The following is a 17,606-nucleotide window of genomic DNA, read 5'->3' on the forward strand; positions in this document are numbered from 1 at the left end:
GTTCAAGGACATGCATGCAGCCCAATGGAGCCACTGAGAAGCAGCAAAGCATCTCAGTGCTCCATAGTGGTTCCCAGTGGGCTCCATGCTCATTCTGTTCTCAAAACAATTACTGTGGACAGGAAGAGTCAACACTCATCTCTGCAAAGACCAGTTTTGCATCTTCCAATCCTTAAGTAGGAATAAGGTCTCACCCAGACCATACGTACTAAGAATAGGATTGTAATAAAGACCAAAGTTAAAAGGAAAAAGCGTATGGATATTTGTTGTTGTTGTTGTTGTTGTTAGGCAAATAACCAGTATCTGCATACTCTCCTTTTCCTATCATTAGAAAAATAAATAGAGAATTAGCTGTTAGTCTCACATGCACTCATTGGGAACCTGGGACAGAGACTGGCTAGTTACTTGCCAAACTCATTTCCTTTCCTCTCAAGCGCTTGGCCAGACTCCACTTCTCAGCTTCCCTTATAGCAAAGAATGCCCTAGTGACTGAGTTCAGCCCAACTGACCATGGGCAGAAGTCATGATAACCCCTCTCAGGCTGGGCCTGATACATCGTCCCAGGAGACCTCTCTGCTATTACATCCCCCAGGAGACCTCTCTAGGTAATTTCTCCCCTCACATTCTTTACCTTGGCTGAATGATGAGGACTCTAGGGATGAAGGGGAGGACAAAACCACAGGAGTATAAGAAACTTGATTCCTTGAGTGACCACACAAAAAGCCACTCCGTCAGGAAGTGTGCTGTGGAAACAGAACTACCCCACATAAGCATGAAGTAAAGTTATTTTAAGTCACAAAATTTAGAGTTTGTTCCAGCAGCTCTTCTTAGCTTGTTAAATGGCCTTGTGGAACTTGGCTTGTTGGGTGTCTGAAAACATGATACTGTGTTAAAACATCTCTCTTCCTCCACATTAAACAAATCATAAAGGGGATCGACACACAGGGATGTATATAAATGGCATGGAAGTAAGGAAAATTGGAAAGACAAGGAGCTTGGGGAAAAAATAAAGTAGATTTCTTATGACCCAAGGTTCAAGGAAAGTCACGTAGAAATGAACAGGGACTTTTGGAAAAAGGTGATTGATAAATACACAGTCCACATGCCCACCTCCATGACAAGAAGATGGGTGCCGTTAATTAATTATCAAGAGGCCACAAATACAACACCAACAAGAAGAAAAAATTAGCTAATGTTGCAGCAAGAATTGCCTTGACAAAAGGTGCTCTCTTGTTGTTGACCACATTTCCACTATAGCCACTGGGAATTAAAACTATAATTGGCACTTTTATAAAAGACAATACATAAGAAAGGTGAGATGAGCATACTAGGGTTGTGGATACAGGTCCCTGTAGTTAGGCAGGAAACACTTTTTAAAAAAAGAAGAAAAACGTTTGCAAAACTTAGAGAACAAGAGGAATTAGTTGGTATTCTCACATGCACTCATTGGGAACCTGAGACAGAGACTGGCTAGTTACTTGCCAAACGTGAGGGTTAGTGGTATTGATGAAGAACAATGCCTTATCTGGCAGGGCCTGTGGCTCAGTGAGTAGGGTGCCAGCCCCATATACCAAGAGTGGTGGGTTCAAACTCAGCCCCGACCAAACTGCAACAATAACAACAACAAAAATACCTTATCAAAGGAAAAGTTAAGAGAGATTATCTTAGCTGTGAATTTAACAGGAAGGATGTTTGATTATGTTGAGAAGTGGAGAGGAATTTATGCTCACATACTGCTTCAAGGAAATAGTAGCACAAGACTCCCACAATGGAACCTTAAGAGAAAGGAATACTCTGAAGCATGGATCATGACAGTATGTTTATCAGAAATGAAAGAACATCACAGTAGGGGGGGGTAGGGCTTTACTTTAAATATCTGTTCCTGATTCTGCTAGGTATTCAGGATAAATCTATGTTATCTGTAATTCTATTCCAGTATGTTTAAGAGTAGATGTGATCTTTTTTTCTTTATGATTTTTTAAATTCTCCTTACTTTTATAATATAGACAAACAGAAACCTTAAGTAAGCTTAAGTAAGAAAAGATTGAGACAAGAACAAAAAATCAGCTGTTAAAAAAAAAAAAAAAACAATTCTGGAGTCAAAGAACCTGGTTCAGATCCCAAGTCTGTTACTTACCAGCTAAGCTGAACAAAGGACTGAATTTCTATTTGCCTACGTACAATAGAGATGAATAATACCTATGTAGGAGGGTAAGATGTTTAGCAAAATATCTCAAAAACAGTGGCCACTAGGAATGTATTAGCTTCTTCTACTATTATCTTATTTCTTACACCTTTTCTAGTTTTTCTTCCGGGAAAACCAGCAGGAGGGGGGCAAAAAGGAAGTCACATTTATTGAACAAGAAAGAAACATCACACATAGTCACAGAATGTTAGAGAATGCTAGATATTCTCCCAATCGTTTCTTCTCCTTCCTGGAAAATATAGCTAGACTATATTTCTTAACCTCCTAGCCTCCCTTATTACAAGATATACCTATGTACAACTGAGTTCTGGCCAGTGGAATTCACACAAAATAATATGTACCACTTCCAGGTATGGGCAATCAAAACCTTCCCAAGCCCTCTTTCCAAGGGCTCGATGCAGGTAAGCTCAGTGACCCTGCTGAAGATGGCGAGGGCACAGGATGGATGCAGGCAGGGTCTCCAAATTACACCTTGAAGGAGTGCTGCCATGAGCACACATTTTGGGACTTCATACAAATGAGAAATAAATGTATTTCACCTCTAAGGCAGTATATTTTTAGATTTATTTTTTATAGCTGTTAAGTGATCCAATCTAATACAGCTAAGCTTTTTACCTATCATCTCATGTTTAATCCTTATCACGATGTCTTGAAATAGATGTTATCACAATTTTACAGCTAAAGGAACTAAAGCTCACAGAAGTTAAGGAACCATCTTACCCAATATCGTGAATGCAATAAATGATAGGGCCAGATTTGGATCAATCTGCTCCAAAACTCGTGACTTTCTAGTCTGCACACAGCCCTGACATGTGGAAAGTGGACTCCCCTTCCTCACTCATTTACCCCTTCACTTCCTAACCGGTGATACTTTAGTCCTTAAACCCAAATTTCTTTTCTTTTTTTTTGTCCTGTATCTGTATCTGTATATCTACTTTGGGTGATCTAGGCTGATGTCTCCCAAGCATATTTATCTTTATATCTCATTCCATCCACATATGAGTTCATGACAGGGAAACAGTTCAACTTAGTCCACCCATTATGGGAGACGGAATTGTAGCAGTTTCGCAAATGGCCACAGAATCAGAGATAATGAATAGTAGAGCAGAGGAAAGGAGAGGGAAAAAAAACTCCAACCAGCAGGAGCTGTACAACATAATCCACTGGAATATGTAAAAACATCAGAACTTGTTTCATAATTATTTGCTTTATCCATCCTTTAGTTTCTTTTTCTGTGTTTTATAAACAACATGTAAGATGATATGTTAATTTATAAACAAATGTTATTGATGTATTGTCAGATTTTTTTCTGATAGTAAATAATAAAAACACGAGTAACATTAAATTTGGGCAGTAAATTCCTACTTCTTTGCTTCCTTCCCCAAATTTAAAACACTGCATTATGGAAAACAAAATGACAAAAACAACAAACAAGTCTGTAGAGACATCTCTCTGCCATCACAGGAAATGGATTAATTCAACTAAAATCAAGTGAAACAAAGTTTCACAAAAGTGTTGAGACAGACTTGTGTTATGGTCCATTATTTCACTTCAAAGAAACAGAGTCAGAGTCCTTTCTGATTCACCTGTGCAAGCTTCAACTTGGTGGCTTACTGGCGTTCCTGGCAGGGATTCATACCTTTCTGTCCACACAGATCTTATGTATCTGTATATCTCAAAACTTTTGTAATGACTCAACATCTCTGTCTTCAGATATAACAAAAAAGAATCCAACAAGTTGTAACCATTGTCAGACATACTTTTGTAGAAAAGCCAGAACTATAAAGAGAAATTTTCTGCTGAGAAGCTTAAACAAATTACTTACATATTTTTTAAGACCTAAATTGAAGTAACAAATACCCTGTGTACATTTCATAAGAAAAAAACATGCAGCCAAAAGATTTAGTGTTCAGAAGGGGTAAAAAACCAGAAGACCTACTTCTGTCACTTTTTTTGTTGTTGTTGCAGTTTGGCTTTTGCTGAGTTCGAACCCCCCACCCTCTGTCTATGGGGCTGGCGCTCTCCTCACTGAGCCACAGGAGCCACCCAGAAGACCTACGTCTGAACAAAAAGGAGAGAGAAGCAGGTAAAATAAATGGATGATAAAAAGTCTAACAACATTCAAAAGGCTTGTTGGCTGATCACTTTTAATCACCTGCCAATATGAAAGGACTAGGAAGAGTTGGTGAACTGACTCCCCAACGACGTGAAGGTCCTCTAGTCTCCACACAGCGCTGCCATGAAGGAAAGGAACTGAAGTGTTGTCATAAAGGCTGCAAATAAAGAAATCTACCTCTGTGGAAATTTCCATGTGGCTCTGACAGGCAGCCTTTAACAACAATTCACTTCTCTTAGAATCTTAGCCCCTAATTTAAAAGGTCAGTTTGCTCATCCTTTCCAGCAATCTCATAGGGTTCAGACTGAAAAATAATGAGGTTTATCATCAGGATCTCTCCTCACCAAGACAGGGCAGCTGAAGCCAGTTTAAACAAACAAATCCACAGTGATTTTTATAAGGCTGCAAAAATAACATTCTCATGGGAATTGCCTTTGCTCCTTAGCAATCTTATCTACTTCAGTAATCCGTTGCAGAGTTTTCCACAAAGTCTTGAATGAAACAAGATGAAGATAGCAAGAATAAACTTACGGGCAAAATGTTAACCTTCCCGTGACTGCTGCCCAAATCACCTCAAGGTGGCTGCCCCAGGAGGCACACCGTTCTTTTTCACTATCTCAGGAACAAACTTGCTAATCAGCCCGACTTGAAATGCTACTGGGTGGATCTGCTTGCTCGAAAATTTACGGTCTTTTCTCTCCTGCCCCACTCCCTAAAGGGCATGAACCATAAACTTAAAAATGCAAAACTGCAAGTGTCACGTTGCAGGTTTGTTTCCAACAAATCAGGTACATGGCGTTATTTGTTGAAATACTACAGCTCCCGCCACAGTAAACTAGCGGGTCTTCCTGTGCAATTAAACGACAGTTATACTGACAAACATGTCCCCGCCCCTATGGTGACGGCAATAGGAAAACTGGAAAAAGTTCCATGAATATTCCTCTCAGGAACTCCTCCTTACAAACAAATCTCCAGCCACACCTCAAGATCCAGCCCACCGTCCTTAACTGTATTTCTAATTTTTAAATATAAATATTTTCTTTTCATTCTTCCCATTAACCTTTATTTTGTATTTACTATATTCCAGATACTGTATTCCGGTAGGTTCTGGGAAACTAAAGATGACCAATATTTGCTCCACAGTTCACCAGGGAGTTAGGAAAATTGTGTATCTGGAGAGAGATATTGGTTGTGTTGAGGGGATTTGAGTCAAACATAATTTGGGAGGCCTTTTTTTTTTTCTTTTCAGTCACACTCCTCCACAGATCAGATGCAAAACGTATCAGTACTGCCCCCAAATTTCCCCCAGAACAGACACCAGTTTAAAATGCAACCAATAATCCAGTCCCTTTCTTCCATCCTGCGGGGAAGAAGCAATGCTCAACTGTCACCTCTGCCAAGAAAGAGAGGCTCTCATTGAAGCTCGCAGGATTGGAGAGTGTTCCTAATAGAATCATCCCCTGCCAGAGGATGGAAATGGTTTATTTTGAGAACACCATCCTTACACGTGTGTCCTGACATATCTGGGACCCCGGCTGGGTGTCAGTTTCTTGCTCAGAGAACCTATGATTGGGATTCTCTGGAGGAAATGTTCCAAATGAATTAATTGAAAGAAAGTATTACCATGAGAATGTGACCACCTCTCACCCCCTACCATAGGAATGTGACCACCTCTCACCCCCTACCATGAGAATGTGACCTTTTGTAACTGTTCCAGAAGATAGCTCCCCAAGCTAAAGTGAATGTTTATTGTTAAAGACAAATATTTGACTGTTGATCTTATCTTAAGACAGTTGAATAATGAACCAGAGTTCTTCTTATCTGGAGAGCCCCTGCTATGTCTACTCCCTCTTACTTTATGGTTAGAGCCCCTGCTATGTCTACTCCCTCTTACTTTATGGTTAGAGCCCCTGCTATGTCTGCTATTCCCGCCTACTTTGCAGTTTTTTCCTTTATAAGCTTGTAAAAACTGCTGTGCGGGGCTTGACTCCGCGGCTTCTAAAAGAGTTGTGGGTCAAGCCCCGGCATGCAGGAATAAAAACCCTCTTGCGTTTTGCATCAAGTGCCGTCTCTTGCGGTTGATTGGGGTTGTCAGTGCTCCGGGCAGAGTGGGGGGTCCTGCCCCAAGTCTTTCAAATTAACGCCACCAGCGGCAAGTTCAATACCACTGCACTGAGACGCAGCTCTGTATCAGTGCATGAATGAATTACCAGTACTCATGTAATTTGCAAATAATCATCATTATAATGCAATAGAAAATTTCTCTAGCCCATTTAAACTGAATAATAGCTCAGCAGAGAGCTGCAGGAAGCCCACCACACCTTCCAAAGTATCTATTGACAGACCTATGTGAAGTTTTACCTCCAGGTCTTTTAATAAGAGAGTATCTGTGTGGACACAAGGTCACCTCTTTCATGCATTAAACCAACTGAATGAGGTCTGATAACTCTTAAGGGAAATCAACGCTGAAAATGCTTTTGACTTTGGGGAGACATGGATGGAATATTTCATCAGATTTTACTCAGCATGCAACAGTTCTACACACTCCACAAAGGGCATGTCTCAATCCCTTCCCCTTCCCTTCCCTTCTTTATTCCATCTCCAAACAGCCTGGGGATTTAGTGGATGTGGATTTAATATAAGAGGTGGAAAGAGGAATAGTATCATAGAAAAAGAAATATGCCTCTTCTGATCACAACTAACTTGATTCGATTTTCTCCCTATTCCTGGCATGCAGTGGGATTGAACCAAATCCATAAACACCACCCTCTTTGTTCTAAATAACTTGAATAAGGTCATGAACTGGCAGGGATGACTGTCAGATAGTCTTATATTAGCTATATTATATATATTTAGATACATATATATATGTATCTTCAGTTATAAGATACATGTTCCTGTATCTTATCCCCATTTTTTAAACATAGCTTCAAATTTGCTTTAGTCAAATCGATAAAGCAATGATTTTATTAAAATGTGTCAAGAAAACTTTGCATTGAGATTCAAAATGGAGTACAATACAATAGAACTTAAGTAGGGACTCCAGATCAGCCTTCCAAAGCTCCCCCCTATGCAATTGTTTTAGGTGACTTATTGAAGCTTGAGCTTCAAACTAAGGACATCAGAATCATAATGGCCGCTTAGTGGGATAATGACAATTAGCACACAAAAGCACAGTTAATTGCCATGAAGGTTGTGACACAGACTGACAGATTGAGTCAAAGTAAAATAGAATTATGATGCCTCAACCAAGATGCCTTTATAAACAAGGCTGTGAGACTCCAATTCAAGTATAATAAGGTGGAATTAGGAATCAATCAGTTTTTCTCTCATCCACCTTTTTCCAGATATATTGGATTATTTACACAAAACCTGAAAATAATAACTCAAATGGTCTTTACTTTGCAGAAGTATTTACAGTTGATATTCCTTGTTCTCACTAGTTAAGTTTTATAAAGTCACTTCAGACACAATTGCTCCAGGGAAATTAGAGGGTTAGGTTCCTAAGAGCCTCTGGGTGACAAGATTTTTTTGTCAACCAATAAAGACAGTTTCTTCAATATATATTTTTGATTGATTAACATTGAGCTCATGGCTTACAGCATTGTAAGTAATCCTTGCCTGAAGAAAACTTATCTAAGATACGCGTTTTCACTGTAAGGCACATCACAGCTTTTTGTGGTTAGGAACACTAGACAGCACTCCAGTACTATGCATGAGGACATTTTAAACATCAAAATCTCAAATAAAACAAAAAAAAAAACCCACAAAAATTGGATAACTGCTAGATATCCTGCAAAAAGCAAACTTTTTTTTTTTTTTTAATATGTCTAAAGCAAACTTAACAGTGTGAGAACTGAAGAGAGCAGACAATCACTCTGTTTGATCAAAGCTGGGAACGTGTGTATTGGGCAGCTTAAATTTGTAATTTCTCTATGTGTGTCTACAAGTGTCTACTCTGGAGCCTTCAGCATTGACTTTGAGGTTAGAAATAAATTTGAGCAAATGGGCAAATTCACAAAGTACGGATCTCCAAATAATGAGGATCAATTATACCAAATGTCTCCTTTACATGGCTAGCCACCTCAGCCCAGATCTGACAGGGATTCATTTATGTATACTCAATTTACATGCAATCATTTTAGGAAGACAGTATTGTGAGAATAAAAGTTATCTTTTATACGGTCTTCTGCCAGCTTCCTCATATAAATTGCATGCCACAATCACATGAGAATTTTTTCTACTTCAGAAAACCTCAAGCGGATTTTGGTGATTTTGTTCTTGCTGATCAACTTTGTAATTCATGCACTTGTTCACAAACTAGGACAGTTTCAAGAACTAAAGGAAGGATTATAAAAAAAAAAAGAGAGAACTTAGTAACGTAAGAAGTGTGTGTTTTTAGGAATTGAGAAAACTTGAGTTCTAATCTTGGCCCCCAAAACAACATGATCTTAGATGAAAAATACAGATTGACAATTACCTGTACAGAGGAAATCAAGCTATGGATTATAAAGAGTCAGGTTCTACATATCAAATTTTTTACTCTGTTATGAAGACTATGAAATTAAATGGTTTGTATATGCATTCTTTGAGCATACTGTTAAAAATTCAGATTTGAGTGGCTCAGCCTGTGTTAGGAGGTTGATAAGATACCCTCCTACCCTGCCCCAGGCTGGACTTGGTGACTGACAGCTGTAATCAGAGCACTCTGGGAGGCCAAGGTAGGTGCTTTGGTGAGCTCACGAGTTCCAAAATTCAGCCTGAGCAAGAATGAGTACCTGTCTCTCCTACAAGTAGAAAAACTAGCTGGAGTTGTGGCAGGTGCCTATAGTCACAGCCACTCAGGAGGCTGAGGCAAGAGGATCACTTGAGCCCAAGACTTTGCGATTGCTGTGAGCTATCAGAATGCTACGGCACTCTAGCCTGGGCAACGAAGTGAGAATCTGTCTCCAAAACAAACAAACAAAAAAAGGTGCTTCCCACCCCCAGTGATTTGTGGCTTCTGGTATTTGTGCACTTATTTAATTTCTTTCCTTTTATATGTTGACTAGACTTATTATTCACTGAAGGGATGGATATCACATCCACGATGGGCTTGCACAAAGACTGTGACTTCCATTCTGGGTGCTGTCTGTTTCTCTCTTAGAATGGCAGCTACCATGTTGGAAACATGCTCCAGTAGCCACATTGCAAATACCAAGGCCTGCCAGCAATCCTATGAATGAGATTCAAAGTAGATATTTTGAAGTCTACCAACAGCTCACAAGGAAGCAGATTTTATAGTCCCAGTAAAGCCTTGAGGTGATTGAATCATTGGCTGAGTGCTTGATTGTAACTTCACGACTGTTAGCCAGAAGCACCCCATTAAGCATAAATAGTATGTATCTTCCAGAACAACAAAAGCATTGCGTAATTAATGCTTGTTTTAAATCCCTATATTTCATGGTAATTTATTTACATAGCAATAGATAATTTATACTTCCCCCAAGATATTCTGATATGGTCATTTTACAAATAAGCCAATTGATTTTGACTCAGCTGGTTCATAATCTACTCTTTATTAAGCCCTGGAATTTGGAACTACAAAGAAATCAAAGAATTCATCAAATCATATATCTTTTAATTTTATCCCAAACAACTGATGCCTCTATTTACATAATAATAATTACATATTTTAATATTTTTCATTTTTATATACTTTTGGGGGGCACAGAGTCTCACTATGTCACCGTTGGTAGAGTCATAGCTCACAGCAACCTCCAACTCTTGGGTTTAAGAGATTCTCTTGTGGGCAGCGCCTGTGGCTCAAAGGAGTAGAGCACCGGTCCCATATGCCGAAGGTGTCGGGTTCAAACCCAGCCCCGGCCAAAAAAAAAAGATTCTCTTGCCTCAGCCTCCCAAGTAACTAGAACTACATATATACAGTTTTAGTATCATTTTTAAACACAATGTGTCCTGCTTTTTTCCCCATCACTAAATCGTTTTCTATGCCCTAATTTTTTAAAACTGCTGAATATTTCTTTTCAGAATATACTTCAAATTACTTAAGAATTTCTACTATTGAGCATTTAAATTGCTTGTGTTCTGTGATAAATAACTCACTGATAAATATAGTGAAATGAAATTTTACATATATCCTTAATTTTTTCCTTAGAATAAATTCCTATAATTTGAGCTCTTAGGTCAAAAACAATTTTGCTTATTCTTAATTATTAGATTCTTTTATTATAAACAGCTGTAATCTTCAACAATTAGAAGAGATAGGGGAGGGTTCTAGGCATTATTCCCAATACCCTCAAAATAATGTGGTAAACGTTAATAAAAGAAAATTAAGGGTAAATTCTTCACATGTAACAACATAGCAGACAGTTTAAAAAAAAAGAATAGTCATTCATCCTCTAAGCTCAATAAAGTCCCAACTCTGTTATTATGGAATTTCCAGTAGTGCTTTGAAGGAAACATTCACCAGAGGCAAGAATGTTGCAAGGGCAGGATGGAATTAAAGTCTTAGTTGGAGTCAGGTAACAAAATCCTCTGGAAATTTCTCAGCACAAATCTGATTAGAATCATAAGCGCAGAGCAGCATTTCTAAGAATGTTGGGCTGTTGCACTGACAAGATTCTCATGCTATACTGTGCAAAGCCCAAACTCACTGAGCCACAGTGCTAACCAAACCTTTGTCTTAAACACCAAGCGTTTCACTAGTGAAAATAATCATTCACCAGCAATAATAATCATCACTGTCTTCAGTTATGCCAATTAGCAAAGTTTCCACCCTTCAGTTCTATCCAGTAGATCTTTGATATTAAATACAGTGAATTTAATCTTAGGAGAGTTTTTGATAAGAAGCCTATAGATGCAAACCGTAATTCTGACCTCTGAAATATGTATTCTGGATTAGAGAATTGCAAATGTTAACCAGTAGCAGCACTAGTATAGGTTAAACCCAACACACCCAAAAACACACACACAGCCATCATCCATACTTCACACTAGATAACAGTTTTAATTAAAGTAAACATTATATGGAAATTTATATACATTTTAAATATGAGATCTATTCATTTTGCCAAAGTTTGCACCAATTTGCTCTTTCATCACCGTTTTCATTGCCTACTTGCTAAATGAGTATTATAATTTTACTTATATCTTTTCTCATTTGTGGCCATGAAATGTTTTTCTTTTCCATTTCTTTTATTACGAGTGAGATTAAAGTTTTTGTGTTACATGCATTTTATGAATTACCTCTCTGCATTCTGTGTTCATTTGTTTGCGTGTTCATTTTCATACTACAGATTAGTCAAACTTTTCAGTATATTTAAGATAATAAACTTTTATCTACTGCAGATTTTCTTTGTATTTTCCTTAAACTTCAGAAATATTTGGGCCTGGGCACAGTGGCCCATGCCTATAATCCTGGCACTCTGGGAGGCCAAGATGGGTGGATTCCCTGAGCTCACAGTGAGATTCTATCCCTAAAAATATCCGAGCGTTGTGGCCAGCACCTGTAGTCTCAGCGACCTTGAAGGCTGAGGCAAGAGAATCGCTTGAGCCTGAGAGATTGAGATTGCTGTGAGCTGTGATGTCACGGCACTCTACTGAGGGCAACAAAATGAGTCTCAAAAAAAAATATATATATATATAGACCCATTTTACATTTTTATGTAATTAAATTTATCAGTTTTTCCTTACATTTCTCTTTGATGTCATATTTTTAAAGTATTTTCTTAGGTTTGACATCCAGAATGGTAAAGCAGGGCATTCAACAGATTCACTCTTCAGGAAAACAAGAATAACTGGAGATGAAAATTATTTAAACACACATATTCAAAGCCTCTAGAACTAGTTTTAAGGGGACATATCAAACAAAGAAAAATTCTGGGGGTCAAGGTCTCACACTGTTGCCCCAACTAGAATGCAGTGGCACAATTAGAGCTCACAGAAATCTCAAACTCCTGGGCTCAAGCAGATTCTTCTGCCTCAGCCTTCCAAGTAACTGGGACTACAGGCACATAGCACCACACCAAGCTGAGCTAATCTGTGTGTGTATGGGTAAGAAGAAATGAGGCCTTGCTATATTGCTTATAAAGAAATATTTATTTTTTTATTTAATATATTTTAAATGGAATTTATTCTATTAATTGCCTGAAAGGGCACAGGGCGGGAGGGGCTTCAGACCACAGCAGGAGAGCCCACTGCCCACCTCAGGGTGAGGGGGAAAAAAAAAAGAAAGAAAAGAAATGTTTATTTGAGTCCTGGGCCTGGGGGCTTAGGCCTGTTATCCTAGCACTTTGGAGGCTGAAGTGGGAGTATCTCTTAAGCTCTGGAGTTCCAGACCAGCCTGAGCAAGTGTGACACCCATCTCTACTACAAAAAAAAAAAAAAAAAAAAAATATCCAGGCATTGTAGCAAGGGCCTGCAGTCCCAGCTACTTGGGAGGTTGAGGCCCGAGGACCACCTGAACCTAAGAGGTTGAGGTTGTGGTGAACTACTCCAGCCTGAGGAGACAAAGTGAGACTCTGTCTAAAAAAAAAAAAAGTAATTACAACCAGCAGTTGTAATTTATTACTGTAGTTTTTACAGTAATAAAATCTGCTAAAACTCACCAAGAACAGTGACAGTCTGTAACATCTGAACCATGAACTTCTCCCAGCTCAGCAAGACAGAAACTCCTCTCCAGGTGAATACAGCCAAAAATGCAGTGCTTCCCCAGAGTTCCCAGTAGAGGGAATATATGTGAGTATCCTTTGGGGAGGGGCACACCTTTGCCATTTGTTATCCCCTCTACAATTACCTGTTGCAGAGGCTAAATACTAGGGGAGTGTGGCCAAGAGATCAGGGCTACCTCCCAAACAGCCCCCAATCATAGAGCAGAGGCTGTTCTTCTAGGACAGCAGGCAGAAAGTACTGGGATCCCAACTATATACTATTTTAAATTACACACAAACTTTATGGCCACCCTGTACAGGAAGCTACTATCCCCAAGATCCCTCCTAAATCTAAGGATGTCGTTCAAACATATCCCACTGTCCCCACAATCAGTTCCAAAACCATGGCTCAGAAATTTTGTCCAAGGAGAGAGGTTAGCCATAAGGCAGAGATGTATTCTCTACATTTTCCATACCTTTAAAGTGCTCATAATTAGTAGGTACTTAATAAACATCTACTGATTCATCTATATTAACCCACATTCCACAATATGTTATTCCTAGCTTGTATATGTGGAGGCTTCTATCTCTTTCAGCACTCAATATCCTTTCTTCAATGTCAACACCTAAGATCCTAATGATTATAGACATTTTACAGACAAGATCACTGAGGCTTTGAAAGGCTGCTATGTATAATACTCTCCAGGTCTCAAACGTTATCTTTAACTTCACACCCTACTCCCTTGAAGTTACACAGTAGCTAAATAAACAGGGTCATGACCCTTTGACTGTTCAACCACTGTCACAAATGGCAAGGAATTTTATCACATTTAATAAATGCTTTATATCAAAAAATTTGTTAGAAATTCTCTTACCTCTAGTTTGACTTAAAAATTGAAGCCATATATCCAGGGAACAGCAAGATGGAAAAACAGAAACCTCTGGCAGATAGTTCCTCGGCACAAACAACAAATCTGGCAACTATCCACACAAGCAACGACCTTCAGATGAAGCAAAAATCTGGTGAGTGATCATACTACTGAATTTTAAACATATGGCAAAGAAAGAGGCGTTCAAGAGGGAAGAAAAGACAATCTCGCACTGCCCATGCCAGCCCTATCCCAGGCCCCAGTGATGCCATGCCAGCAAGGCAAGTAGGATGGAGAGAGAGATCTGTGTGGGATCTGAGAGATTCTGTGTGATTATAGGATAGTCATTGAAATTCAAGGGCCATCCTGCTACGGGGGAACACAGCATAGGGAAGAATTCTGCCACTGTCCACAGAGGGAGCATTTAGATCCGCCCAGAGTAAATCTTCTACCCAGAAATCCAAATTCCAGCTAGCCACCATAGCTAGATGACAAAAAGCAGACTGGGGCCTGGGTTAAATTCATAAGGAAATCATGCTACAAAAGCTGCAGTACTTGGGCAATTCTTTTGCCTGCACTGGCCCAGAACCAGTGGACTTTGGGTGCACCCATGAAACATAAGCAGCGGTGGCCAAGCCTATTTCACCTCTCCCCTGACTTCAGGCAGTGCAGTGTAGGGAAAGTCTTCTTCCAGTTGGGAGAAAGAAAGGGAATATTTTGGAGGACTTTGTTTTGGAACTTAGACACCAGCTTAGCCACAGCATAGGAGTGTACCAAACTAAATCTAGGCCTCAGCTCCTAGAGAGTATTTTTGAATTCACCCTGGACCAGAAGTAAACATGCTGCCCTGAAGTCACTGGCTGACCAAAGAGCCTTGGGATTTGAATTAAAATCAGGGGCAGCCAGGTCACTATGGTCTTTGAGTGAGACAGTGCTGGATTTAGGTGTGACCTGGCACTGGTAGCCGTGAAGGAGTAACCACATCATTCTTCTCCCAATTTCAGCAGCCCTTCACAGACAGTGAGGAAGAGACTTTTCCTGGTTATCTAGGGAGTTCTCCCCTATCTTACCCAAGCCCATCAAGGTGGTACCACCAGGAATCTGCTAGAGTCACAGCATTACTAGGCTTGGGACATCCCATTTCTGATAAAGCAGCAGTTATCAAAGACTTAGTCACAATACTTAATTCCTTTTGAATATCTGGAATGCCTTGTGGGGAAGGATGCAGTCAAATATGTCTAGCCTGTGAATAATAGAACACTTACCTACTCTTTCATGCTCACACATGAGCAGTAGACGTGTGACCAACGGACCAGATCATAAGCATCAAGAATACCCAGGCAAAGAATACCCAAACAAACTAAATAAGGTGCCCGTCACAAATCCCAGAGCAAGGGAGATATATGACATTTGAGACAAAGAATTCAAAATATCTGTCCTGAGGAGCTCAGGGAACCTCAGGACAACACAGAGAAGGAATTCATAAAAAGACTAAAAAAAGGCTTAGGCCCATACTTCAGTGGGTAGGGTGCTGGCCACATGCACCCAGACTGAAGGGTTCAAACCCAGCCTTGGCCAGCTAAACAAGGACAACTGCAACAAAAATGTAGCTGGGCACTGTGGCGGACACCTGTAGGCCCAGCTACTTGGGAGGCTGAGGCTACAGAATTGCTTAAGCCCAAGAATTGGTGGTTGCTGTGAGCTGTGATTCCACAGCACTCTACCAAGGTGAACACAGTGAGACTCTGTCTCAAAAAAAAAAAAAAAAAAAGCCTAAAAGAAGAAATTAACAAAGAAAATGATAATAATAAACATCAGCAGGGCACATTGGCTCATGCCTATAATCCCAGTACTTGGGAGGCTGAGGCAAGTGAATTGCCTGAGCTTATGAGTTTGAGACCACCCTGAGTAAGAGCGAGACCCCTTCTCTATAAATAGCCAGGTGCTGTGGTGGGCACCTGTAGTCCCAGCTACCTGGGAGGCTGAGGCAAGAGAATCAATTGAACCTGAGAGTTTGTGGTTGCTGTAAGCTAACATGCCACAGCACTCTACCAAGAGTGACCAAGTGAAACTCTGTCTCAAAATATTAATAAACATCAAGCAGAAAATCTGGAGCGCAAGTATTCAATTGACAAATTGAGAAATGCATTTTAATCCTCAACCACAGAATTGACCAAGCAGAGGAAAAAAAATGGTGAGGTTGAAGACAGGCTATTTGAAAATAGAGGAGGAAAAAGAAAAAAAGAGCAACAACAACAGAAGGAAGCCTCCAAGAAAGGAAGGGTCCTTTCCTTTCAGAAAATAGCCTCAAAAGGGAAATTATGAGAATTATCAGCCTTATAAAGAAAATAGAGTGAAAGAGTCTCTCCTAATCAAGGAAAGACGACCCCCAAATTCATTGTACAAGGTCTATATCATCCTGATACCCAAGACAATATACAATAACAACAATGAAGAAAATTATCGGCCAATATCTCCAATGAATATGAATGCAAAAATCCTCAACACTACACTAGCACATCTAATTCCAGCGCACATTCACAAGGTTATTTATTATGATCATGAGGAATTCAAGGGATGCAAGGATGGCTCAATATATGTAAATCTATCAATGTGATGTATCATATTAACTGAACAACAACCATATAATTGCTTCAATTTATGCTTAAAAAGCATTTGATATAATTCAGCACCTCTTCATGATAACATTTCTCAAAATACCGGGCATAAAAGAAACTTAACCTCAACACAGTAAAGCCATATATGAGAGACCTATAGTTAGTATTACACTGAATAGGAAAAAATTGAAAACCTTTCCTCTAATAACTGAAAAAAAGACAAGGATGCCCACTTTCACCACTATTATTCAGTTTAGTACTAGAATTACTAGCTAGAGCAAACAGATTAGGGAAAGAAAGAAATGACTTCAAATTAAAAAGGTAGAAGTCAAAACCTCAGCTACAACCATGACCTGAACTCTACATTTAAATGAAAACAATGTAACCTAAACATTTGTGCCCTCATATTAATCTGAATTAAAAAAAAAAGATTAAGAAGGAGTTAACTCAAAAACAAACAAGCATGAAGTCAAATTGTTTTCAGATGGTATGATTCTATAACTAGAAAAACCTAAAGACTTCACCAAAAAACAAAACAATACAAACAAACAACAACAAAAAAAACTACTGTAATTGATAAGCAAACACAATAAAGTTACAGGATACAAAATCAACAGATAAAAACCATTTGCATTTCTGTATTGTACAACAGGAAATAACTGCAAAAAGGAACCAAGAAATTAATCCCATTTAGAATAGCTAAAAATAAAATACCTGGGAACAAATTTAACCAAAAAAGTGAAATATCTCTATAATGAAAACTGGAAACCACTGATGAAAGAAATTGAAGAGGACACCCCAAAATGGAAAGATATTCCATGCTCGTGGGTTGGAAGAATCAATCTTGTTAAACTGTTTGTACTACCCAAAGCAATCTACACATTCAATGTAATCCATACCAAGATACCAATGACATTCTTCACAGAAGTAGAAACAGTAATCCTAAAATTTATATAAAATCACAAAAGTCCCAGAATACCCAAAGCCATCCTAAGCAAAAAGAATAAAACTGTAGGAATTACATAATGTATATCTGATTTCAAATTATACGCATACTGCAGAGCTTTGTCAAACAAAACAGCATGATTCTGGCATGAAAATTGACACATGGACTAAAGGGACAAAATAGAGGATCTAGAAACAAATCCA

Source organism: Nycticebus coucang, chromosome 8, assembly GCF_027406575.1.
Source record: "Nycticebus coucang isolate mNycCou1 chromosome 8, mNycCou1.pri, whole genome shotgun sequence".
Taxonomy (NCBI): Eukaryota; Metazoa; Chordata; class Mammalia; order Primates; family Lorisidae; genus Nycticebus; species Nycticebus coucang.